Below are 12,015 nucleotides of genomic sequence, written 5' to 3' on the forward strand. Positions count from 1 at the left end.
AACTAATGTGATGACGTGTTGTCCTCTTTGCCCTTTTCAGGATCCTGGTTTATTGTAGTGGAGCACTCGCATAAACTTGTGCCACATAGGCTTTTTTTCAGGTGTTGCTGAATAAAAATAGCTTAAAATTGCCAAGAAGTAGCTATTGGGTTATGAGCATGAATTGCATAAATCTTTTTTATCTAAATTAAAGCAAAATCAAGAGAAAAGCCGACAAGGTCTTTGTTAAAACAAACAAAACCACACAAAAAGGTGTGTTTGGCGGTTTAAAAAAACAGTCTTTGCTTGGCTCTGGTGGGTATCCTTAACCTGAAAGAAAACCTAGATTTTCTTTCCAAACAGAAGGTGCCTTCTGAATGTGGACAAGGAACTGGACAAATCAATTAGCCAGAATAAATAATAAAATGTCGCTTGGAGGCAGAAGGCAAGGCTTCAGTCCAACAGTACTTTAAAGTTATGCAGACTTTAAAAGGAAGATAAGCTGATACAAAAGTCCTGCAGCAGATTGAGTTAGACACCAGATTACAATTCTTTTATGGTTGCAAGCAAATAACTGCAACTCTAGGCTTCTATTTGCCATACATGAGGACAATGAGATAGTGTTTCTTACTTTCAGGAGAGAAGTGAGCATTGTTTCTTGAAAATGTCTTGTGTGCCATTTATTCCTATTGTATGGGGTTTTTTTGAGTGGTGGGTGGGGGGTTAAGATAGGTCGTTTATAAGCATATTTTTTGAATTGTTCTCATGGCACGAAAGAAACAAAGGTCTTTGCTTGAGTCTCAAATTGGAATTCTTGCATTGCACATTTGAGCAACTTTATGATGTCATTTATGGGAAGTTTGCACGGAAAGTTTTACTTATTTTATAGAGAAACTGAAGATTTTTTTTTTTTTTAATCATATAGGTTATTTCTACATTTAACTGCTGGTACTCCATTACTGTGGATCTTACTAATGTCGTGTTATGTGAAGTTTTAAAATTTCTACAAGATATATTTTTATTGCAAATGGTTAGGATTTGGTTTTGTATTGATGGACTGTATGAAATCTTCCAAATGTGGGAATATATGTTTGTAAAATATTACTGAACAAACTATTCTAATCTGTCTTCTTTCTAAATATATCCTCCACTTTTATCAGAGGTAACAAAAACATTATGCTAAAAGAATTCAAGCTAGTTGAGACCACCTCCCATTTCTAGGTTTGTGTTTATTTTGGTCATATTGAATTTGAAACAGAAACTCTCTCAGGGAAGGAATGCAGTCCAAGAGCCTGGGTCCAGATGTTATGCTTTTCTTCCATACCAACCTAGGCCTCTGAGGCAGAGATCCCCCTCTCCGAAAACAAGACTTGGACAAAGTGCAAACGCCTCATTTCCTGAAATCTCATTGTTTAGGCCAACAAACAGGCAGGTCAACATGCAGGTTGCAGAACTGAAACTGAACGCCACCTCAGTTTCCCTGGATCAATGAAGTGTAATTTGAGGCTTGTGGTTGCCTGTCTAGCTTGGAGAACCAGCACAGAGAACAAAGACTCAACACTGTGGCCTTCAGATATTTGAGCAGTGAAATAGAGTGAAATAGTGTTGCTGCTGTTCTGTTCTGCTAGCTTTTGGCTCAGAGCTGTGCTGTTTAGGTAGGCTAGGCATTAATTTTTTGTGATGGTTATGCCAGAAAATTCTCCTAGAGCAGAGGCAGCTTATGCTGGCCCTAGGTAGGTTAGTTGAAAAAGAAAAACAAAACAACAACAAAACAAAACCCCAAACCAGGAAAGAAAAGCTTATTTGAGTTCTGCAGATATTCATATAGACTGTTTCTTACAACACAACTTCTTGGTCTGACTCTGTCAGTCTCTCTGTAAAATCAAGTCAGCAAAGAGCCATTCGTGAACAATAAATGAAAAACTTGGCACAAGTCTGGCACTAGATGCAGATTAAAGAACATTAGATGTAACTGGCTGTGATGCCTATGGCATTTTCAGCAACTTGTATGGAAGGTTAGAGCCCATAGTTTCTGCCCTCAGTGGGAGATGTTGCACACAAATGTGGGCTGTCTTGGCTGGAATGTTTTTGCAGTGTGGCTGCTGCTTTTTGGACAGGGAGCCTTTTTTGGTCAGTAGAAACTCAGGCTCAGAGTATTTTGTTTAGCTGCAGTTCAGGGTGTTAATTTATAATTAGGCTTCACTGGCATGTAATCAGATCCATACTTTTAGGGAGTAGGGGGGTTTTTTGTATGTTTTTACTGAAGAGCTCATTAGAAGTTTGATGGGAGTTGAGTGCACCTCAGCCCAGTCATGCACCTTTTCCTAAAGCACCTAATTCAATTGATTGGGGTGTTTAGTGACAAGAAATACTGTGTCAGCAGGACCTTAATTATTTAATCTATCTAACCACAGCATGAGTGTTATGAGTAATGCATGGAGGTAGATAAAATTCTTACATCTTCTTGTCTGAGAAGGAGCACTGGGAAAGGAAAAAAAAGGTGGTTTTTATTAGTAAGTATATGCAATGTTGTACAATTGCTGCTTGATATGTGCCACACCATGAAAATAATTAGAAATTTATCTGTCAGTTTGCTCAAGTGTGACTAAACTCTAATACTAATGTTAAATGTGCAATATTGTATGTAATTTATATATTTTTCTGCTCTGTTATAGATTATATCATTTTACTTAATCTGTGAGATAAGAATACTTCTTGAAAATTAAGAGTTCTACAGGTAAGAACTGAGTTAAATAATTTTCTTTCTTTATAAAGACCATTGTTGTTAATAAGCACCATCCTAAAGTAAACACAGAAGTGTTCACTCTTCATGAAATACACTTTGAAAAGCTGAAAAAAAAATCACTCGAGATGCTCACAGTGATACAAACAGGATATTTGTGAAAGACAGATGTCTGAAAGACAGATGTCAAGTGTGAATGATGTTAGTATTTTGAATGCTTAGTACCTAGGATGTCTGTCAAGAAGGGATTTGTAAAGAATTGTCTTCTGACAGAAAAATGGGAGCCAGTTGAGAAAGTGGCTGCAGGTAATGGGCACACAGACACCAGGTGTTGGCAGCAGGGCTCTGGTGTGGGTTGCTTGTCATTGTCTATCTCATATTTTCAGATACCCATTGGGAGACCTAAACTTCATGTGCAGGAAATGTCCCTAGTTCCCTTGGGGTTATTGCTAAATAATAGCATGCCAGGCAAGTTAAGTTGTCGTTCTTTGACTGATGACTCCCCTGGGGTAAACAAGAAGTAGATCTGCAGAGCAAAAAGTCATCAGCTCTTTGTTTAAACAATCTGCTAAAACTCCTGCCTAGTGCTTAAGAAACAAGGATTTGAGTCTTTTCAGGAGGATTGTTGAAAGATTAAATAATTACTCAGTTCATAATGGGAAAGCTCCCACTTTGCTGGAGATGATGTTGTGAAGCCTTATAGTCAGAGCTGACGTAAAAGCAAAATGTGAGCAGTTTTACCTTATCACATAAGGAGAGGAGTTGTGTGGTTTTTACTTCTAATGCAGACTGAGACAATGCTGGTGACCAGTTCACTCGACCCCAAATAAAAGATGCAGAAACACAGAAATGTGATAGATGCTTACAAAACCTACAATGTCCTTTAAATTATGAACCATCAATCCACTTTTCCAGGCCACTGAAAACTCCGTGGGCTATTTAATCTACAGAGCTCTTGCCATCCTTTCAGTTTCTTCCTTTTTGTGTACATCTATTTCATCTTAGAGCTTATAAACACAATACAAGAAGTTGCTGAAATTGGAGAATTAAACATTTTTCCATACACAGAGCTTCCTGACTGTACCATATTCTGTTGCCTTGCCTCAGTATCATAAAGAGCCTGAAGTTGAGAAATTGTGCTGAAGTTCCTTTGGGTTTACATTCTTGGAACTTTTCCTAGCGCAATTTCACGACATAATTTGCATTTGGTGTTAGAAAATTTATATGACTCTGGTGCTTTGTTACTTATACCTAGATTTTGAAAGGAAAAAGAATGAATGCCTGTTAAGTTTAAAATAAAGTTGTAGCCTTTTCTTATAAAAATGGGTGTGCTAACCTTGAAATGCCAGTAAGTTGCATGGAGGCATTAAAAAAATAGTAATGCTATGTTATATTCCAAATATTATATACAAAACAAATGGACTAAGTATAATCTTTTATAGGTTCATCTTTATATAGGAACATGGTATATAAGGATTCTTAAGACTGTTAAAATGCTATTAATTTTCTGTGTTCTGTCACAAATCTTTGTTCCCATTCTTGCAGAAAAAGAATATTTTTATTATTAGCTGTTCAAACATGTTTTCAGCTGAGTTTTAAAATATTTCCTTTAACAAAGAACTTTTTTTAAAATACTGTTTTTTAAAACATTTTAAGGTTAGTAATCTATTTACCATATTTAACTGCATGATAGCAAATGCTATTCCTGCTTCCACAGTATCCTAGTTAGTTGTTTATCTGCCTGAATCTGAAATGAGTACAAAGATAATAACAGAACCAATGTAATTGTGTGGATGTATACGTGGCTTTTGGTTGTACATGTGCATAAATGTAAATGGCTTTATGGCTTCACACTAAAGACCTTTTGAAGGGTTTTGGATTACTCTGTGCTTCAAATCCCTCCCTGGAGGAAGGCAATACCTTGGGCAGATTATATGAAGTTCCTAGTCAGTTCAAGCGTTTTTGGGAAAAAAAAAAATTGCTTTAGTAAATTAAACACAGAAAAGCCCCATGAGTAGGTCCATACTTTCTCCATGTAACTCCCGTAACTCGTCCTTGTTTTGAGAATTATACTTGTGTAATACAAAACATTTGAGCTGGCATATGCTGCACTATGTAAATTGGCCACTCTTTAGCAGTAATTTTTAAACACTTAACCAATTCAAAATGAACTTTGAAATTTTAGTAACTACATAAATACTGAATATCCTTCCTTATGTCATGATTAAAATAATTCCAGTGGGTTGTACTTGTTTCTGCTGCTGCTTTACCAATATAAGAAATTGTTGTAATTCAAAGGCTGTGTAGAAATATTTAATTTGTATACCTGTGAAGCGGTGTCTGTCCAAAAGCCCTTTGGGGTGTCCGGGCTAGTACCAGCATCGCTAGCAGTGAGGGACGCCTCCCACACCTCGCAGGGCAGGAGGGCGGCTAAGGCTCTTGCCTTGTTCCGGACGAGACACGCAGCAGCCCTCAGCAGAAGAAAGGAGTGGACTCCAGCTGGGGCAAATCCTGGTTTGTTGAATCCAAGCAGGGAGACAACATCCTCAGGGGAACCAGCGGCTGAAGACCCCCGAGAGGTGCTTACACAGGTTTATAAGGAGGGGAGGAAACATGGGAGGGATCGGTCTTCAGTCCAATGGGAGTACAAGGGGTGTGGGGAAAGGGATGAGTGACCTTAGGTAAATACCCATGGGGATAACTTTAGGGAGGGGCCCTGGCCCATGAAGCAATCACTTGACGCCCTGGCTGGAAGCTTCTAGAGAGAGAGGATGGACAGGGCGCCAGGGAGGGATCAGGGAAAGGATACGTTGGTTTGTAGGGTAACTGGGAGGAGAACAGGTGACTGACAATGCAAGGGAGGGAGGAGAGAACCAGGGCAGAACCATTACAACAGAGGGGGAAACCAACGTGTGATTTAGTACAGCCAAAACATATAGAAACACAACACAACATACCTGCACTACCATTTATTACTGGACAAAAAAAATCAATAATAAATGATAGAAAACAGCAATAATAATTCTGGTGCTCCATGCATTGCATACCTGAGAAACCCATTTGAGCTTGGTTTTATTTGGAGAAGGACTTTAACTTATTTACTATTATTCCATGAATATTTTTTCTATGGAAAAAAGAAATAATAATAATAAGCCATAACATAAAACCTAATAACTTCATCTGAAATAATTTTTTGTTCATGTTTCACATGGAACCAATGTACATGAGAAAAGGGCATGGCAACATACAGAAAATTGTTGTTCTACACCCTGGGCTTGAAACCAGTATGATTATTGATCTGTTACTTGGGCCCATAGTTGTCTTAGGGAGCACAACCACCTGAGAACTATTTATTTTGGGGAGCAGGGACCAGAGAGAAAGAAGACAGAAGTAGCTCTCAAGTGGTTTAGTTGTGTACGCTGGTGTCACAGACAGGGTCATGAAAAAGGCAGCAATAGTCCAAAGGAAATAGAAGGAGAACAAGGGTGGGATGGACAGAGGAGAGAAGAGCAATCCTTTCACTGGCCACCTACTCTCTGATCTCAGCTGTCTCATAAAACTTCTCTTTGCAATTTGGTGAGGAATTCTTCAGTCTGATGAGCATGGCAGAATAAAGGGATGAGTGTCTTACTAGTGAGAGGCCCCAAGAAGCATTTCCATCCCACAAGTTCCTAAGGAAAATATGCCCCAAGCCTTCCTCCAGCTTAGATATCTTTTAAGACTTCTGTTCCTCCTCCTTCTGAATCCTTTTGGCAGATTCAATTTACATCATGCCCTAGGGATTTGATTAATTTCCTATTATTGGCCGAGTCTTGCAAACCCCTGCACTCAAGGTTGGCAAGTATGCTGTTAAATCTTGGTATAAATGAGTTCTGCTCCTTCACATTCAACCTATGGCATCTTTACTGTCTGGGACCATCTACCCAAACTGTGTTTGCTTGGTGAGTAAGTGGCACCATAATGTGAAATCTATCCTATTAGCAGAGTGAATAAATTTGCTCAGTATGAAACTTTTAAGTGTCTTTTACCATAAGGATCATAATTTAAATTAAATTTGCTTAAAATGGAAATCTAGATTCAAGCTGACATCATAACATATGACCTCCACTAGCAATGAAAATTGAAAACATGAGACAAGGACATTAATCACTGAATAGTTTATAAGCTGCCCTGAATGTTCATCTGAAATGTTAACGCTATTTTATTACATGCAATAACAGCTTAAAGTGAAAATTTATGAACACTGTGAGGTGCCTAAGATAAGGCATTCCGACTCATTTTATTGTGCCCTGGCTCAAATCTTTTGAGTCTTTAGACAAGTGCACAAGAGACACTCGTGTGCCTAACCTACTGCTTTCAGTGCAAGCATAACCTCCTCCTTTTACTGGGATTGGAAATGTGAGCAGGATAGTGGGGATCAGATTTGGCAGTCAGACTTGTGTGAACTCAGATTTGTTCGTACATACCCATTTGCACAGGAGGTGTTTAATGGCCTCAGCGTGGAAGTGTCTGTGAAGTTTGGGTCATTGTTTTCTGGGGTTTTAATTCTGCTTAGCAGATTGAATTTTGGATTGGAGTGCTGATAGTAAGTTTTTTTTTATTATTATTTTTTTTTTTAAATAGATAGCTGTAGATTTAATGTTGAGTATATGGAGTTTTAATGTTGAGTATATGTAGTTTTAATGTTGAGAGTATGGAGTATAATGAGTGCAGTAGATCTTACTTGTGCAAAACTGACCAGGGCTGTCATCAAACAGATCTCTTCAGATGACCTGATGGAAAGATTTTGGGTTTTTGTACGTGGTATTTTTTAATTAGCAGGTACAAAATCTATTTGATGGTTTGAAAAGGAAGAGATTTAAGAATGTCTTTTTAACTTGATCTCAGATTGATGAGCTTTATCTGTAATATATGCCCTTTACTTGTGAACTCATCAGTGTAACCCAGAATATTCAAAATTTCATGTCATACATAGTTGACTTGGAGGAGTCTGGAAAAACACAAGCTAAGTTGGATTGTTAGTTTCCAGACTATTCACTGCTGCTCTTTTGCTGGGAGAGCTTCTTTGTTCCTATGTAGCTTGAGCCAGTGATTTAAAAATAGATTTAAATGCTTTTATAGGTGAAAGTGAGCTTAATTGACAGTCAGCTGGTTGTAGCTTTTGTATTTTGCTTTACTGGGTAGTTCTAGTAGTAAACTGAATTTATTGAAGTAAATCTATGAAATTACCTTAATTGCCTGATCTAAATAATATTTTTAAGGAACTCCACTATTTGCATGTTTTTATTTTAATGTAAGGTACATAGTGCAGCTTGTATATGCATATTGTTTGGAGGCTTTGAATGGCTTGCCTGTCTGACCCATTTTAATAGATTCCAGCCTTTTTCCATGACATCATTATTATAACAGACTTCCTAGAAAATATGAGCAGCTGCTGTGTATTTTTTTCCTGTGTTTGATATTAAAACTGTAGCAGCTATTCTGTTCTTTACAAATGACAGCAGTAGGCTTGTCTGATGTAAAACAAAATGAAAAAAAAGTCCAAGTAAGGAGCTGTGATACTGTTAACAGGCCAGTAATGTAACAGGTCTCCATGTATGAATCATTTCATAATGCAATAAGGGATTACTTATGCTGCTGTCATACTGGTCAAAGGTTGGTCCCATTTCCTTCCCCCCTCCTCCTGAACTAAACTGTGCATCATTAAAGATGATGAAAACAGTATTGTGCTCAGCTTCCTGGCCCAGATGGCAATTTGCATGAAGAATTTTACTGTATTTTTTTCCCCCTAATATTCTTATGCCGACTGTGCATAGAGGTTTTAAAGTTCTTTCCAGTTCAGGTCAAGCAGACTTCTTCCTTGTTTCTCTGCATATATTGGCATTCAGGAATGGCTTAGAGGCCACTTAACATGGAATCTGGAGCATTACATAGAGCTAGGAATTCATCAATCTCATTGTTATGTGTAATTTTCTATCTTGCTCTATCTGTAAATACTGTAAACAGCTGAAAGGTGTCAAAGAGGGGCGTGGACCTTTAGATCGTTGTATTCCATGCTGTCTGAAATACCTTGGTGGGAGTTTTAGCTTCTTTTAGACAACTTGTGCAAACCAACCATGACGTCTGGTATGTTCCAGTATCTGCATTTGACACAAAAAACCCATCAGGTATAAAGAAAACCTATCCTTTCTGTGGCTCTGAACAGAAACACACAACACTGTGTCTGACTTAGAGATCAGACAAGTCTTAGAGTGTAATGTGGCCACGAGACAGTTCATCATCCATTAATGCTGTTATCTCAGTCCTGTGTCTTTTGGATTGCCTTCTTCCTCCATTTTAAAATAAGTCACCTCTATTTTCTGCTCTCTGTGTGGGGAAAAAAAAAAGTAGCAACTAAGTGCTGTTCTTCTTTATGAAGCAGGGGGATGGTCTATGCACCAGGTGTGTGGCTGTGAGCTGATTGAAAAGTGCTCCAAGAAAATCAATACTAACCTTGCAAAGAGAAGTTAGATGAGGAATGGCTGCATTGCTCCTGTCTGTGATGTTCATCAAATGGTTCCTGTTGTGCAGAGCATGTAGAGAAATATTTTCATGAACAAAACAACTAATACCTTTTGGCAATTATCAGTTACAAGCCTTTCTTCATCTGTTTTTGCATGTAATTATAAAGCAAAGTCATGTTATGTGTAAAGTATTTTGAGACTGTAGTTCTTATCATACCACTTCTGCTTTGAGGAAAAAGTCTTACTCACTGCCTTAAAATTCCCCTGTATGGGGAAAGTTGTAGGGACTTAGTCCTACAGATTTTAGCTTATTGTTTTTTTCTTTTTTGAAGCGTGCAGAAATTAATTTCTTCCTTCCCCTTCTCTCAACCCCCATATAGTTTTTTAAAATTATAGTCCTCTGCTATTGCATTTCTGGTCAGTCTGGCCTATTTTGGGTGTGCAGTCAGGCCGTAGGTTGTTTTATTAGTTCATTTCTGTAAATAAACTTCTTTCTTCCTACCCCCAAAAGAAGGTTCAAGAAAGTAATTGATATTTTCATAAATATGTATTAATAAGTTTTAAATATATGTCAGTAATATTTGCCAGATCAGCTTATAAAAATTCTGCTTACAAAATAAATTTATTTTTATCTGTTATTTTAATTTTAAAAATGCAAAACATCAACCATCCTGTAGAGACGAAACACTTTGTGGTGAAAAACAATTTTGCAGTCATTGATACATATGAACTACAATATATAAAATGTCAAGTAATTTTGTAATAATTACACATCCATTACAATTTGTGTGGTAAAGCAAAACAAAACTGTGGAGAAATTCCACTGAAATTAATGTGGTTAATCTGTACTTACACCACTGAGTCAAGCAGTAATGTGGATAATTCATTTGTAATTTGAATGCAAACAAACCTGTAATAAAAATTTCTACGATTCTTCAGATATGTCATGGAAAATGTTTTGCATTTTGCTTCGTAAACTTCTGAAATAAAACTCGGACTATATCTTAGTAATAGCATATGTCCACCAAATGTAATTCACTGAAAAATTATTCAACTGTGGCTTTCTTATTGACACCCTTCTTACAGTGAATCTGCTTACCTGGGAGAGCAGTGAAGAGTAGCTAAATATGGTCCATTTTATAATAAATAACAGTGTATTTTAAATTTAGGGCGAGAACCGATTTTTCTCATTTGCAGTACAAATGCTTTTCAATTAGATTTATGCTAAACTCAGTGGCAGATTTTGGAACGAAAAGTATGTCTTAATAAGCTGAACATGATCTTTCAGGTATCTGTGCAACAGTGCCTGCCTATGCAGCAGGTCAGACAGCTGCCTCTTCCCTTCCACCAGAAGGACTCGGAACATCAAAGTGTGTAAGGCACAAAGACCTTCCTTGAGGCCCACAGTGCTTGAAAGGCTTTACTGGTTTCTGTGTTTTTCTCTCTGCTATGTAAACGTGCATCCTCATGACAAACCCTTTAGGATGTAGTTCATGTGAAAGTGTCACTTCCCAAGATGATTGGTAATAGGACTTGGAATGATTTTGGGGGTGGGGATATTTTTAGCCTTCATCACCATCAGCTTTACACTGGCCCATGTTGGCAGTGAATATAATCTATAATAAGCTATTGTCTTTAAAAATGGTAGCCTTTTCTTTGTGAAATGAGTTGGTGCCTGTTAGACCAAATGCAGAAGTCTGTACTGCAAACCATCAGTACTAAAGTAATTGTAATAGTATTGCTGCTACAGCCACAATATTCAAAGGCTGGTGAGGGGGCAGGGTTTGCACAGAGAGGTAATATCTTTTATTAGATGAACCAATATAGTTGGAAAAAACAGATGCTTCAGACGAACAAATCCTCCTTCAGGAAAGGCTTTCTATGCCCAGAAGCTTGTCTGTTTTTTCCAACTGTATCAGTTGGTCTAATAAAATATATTGCCTCTCCCTGTAAACTTTGCCCAACCGAAACACGGGCATTTCTGTCAGCCTGCAGCAGCATGGGCATGGTGCTTTGCTGGATTTCATGTCATACTTCTACTCCTGCTTTACCTGCCCTGCACTTGTCAGACATGGGGCAAAAAAGGGAGAGTATGTTAAATTAATAAGATGAATAGACACTGACTGACAAAGCTTATCAGAGCAGTTGGTTTATTTCTTTCTTTAGCTTTAGCTCAAATGTTTGATGGAAAGGAAATTTTGCTCTCTCTGGAGTCTGTTTCTTTCTCCCCACTTGAGAGATGTGGGTCTGGTAGCTCCTGTTAATGCTGATCTTCCTGGTGTGATCCGCCTGTGTATTGGAACAGTTCCAAAAGGGAAAATTGTTCCCTGGCCATTGCTCTGCTTTTCTGATGAGTCTGATTTTGTAATGTGCTTAGATTTGTAGTGATAATAGTCACCCAATAGCTGGTCATAAGTCTCTTGCTTAGATTTCAAAAGGGCTCTAGGGCTCTCCTTGAAGAAAATAGAAGACAAAAATATTCGGTGGCTTGACGGGAAGTGTGTCTAAAAGGATCTGCTGTAATGTAAAAACAAAAGGAGTAGTGTTTCCAGCTAGAGCACCAAACATCTTGGAGTCCACTGTGGAAAATGTTTATAGTGTTATATAGTTTTATTAGTACAGATTGAAGAAAAACAGCTTATTGAATAATTTTGGGAACTAGATTCAGTACCAGTGGACTATTGAATAGTGGTCAAAGAAAACCCCTCTCTACCATGGGGAGAGAGCAGGGAATCTGTAAGGAGTACTCAGCTTTCTTGTACAATATACAAGGACAAATGCAGCTTTCAG

At 37.9% G+C, this 12,015-nt stretch overlaps 1 protein-coding gene across 1 annotated transcript in view; it reads left to right on the forward strand.

The window, feature by feature from the left end:
- The window catches only part of BMPR1B (bone morphogenetic protein receptor type 1B), a 184,681-nt gene that overhangs the window by 40,264 nt on the left and 132,402 nt on the right, over positions 1-12,015 (forward strand). The window contains exon 2 of the mRNA XM_041484238.1: positions 2,655-2,716. The gene's annotated coding sequence lies outside the window, so the exon portion shown is untranslated. The remainder of the gene's footprint in view (positions 1-2,654; positions 2,717-12,015) is intronic.

Source organism: Pyrgilauda ruficollis, unplaced genomic scaffold (genome assembly GCF_017590135.1).
Source record: "Pyrgilauda ruficollis isolate IOZ18807 unplaced genomic scaffold, ASM1759013v1 scaffold65, whole genome shotgun sequence".
NCBI lineage: Eukaryota > Metazoa > Chordata > Aves > Passeriformes > Passeridae > Pyrgilauda > Pyrgilauda ruficollis.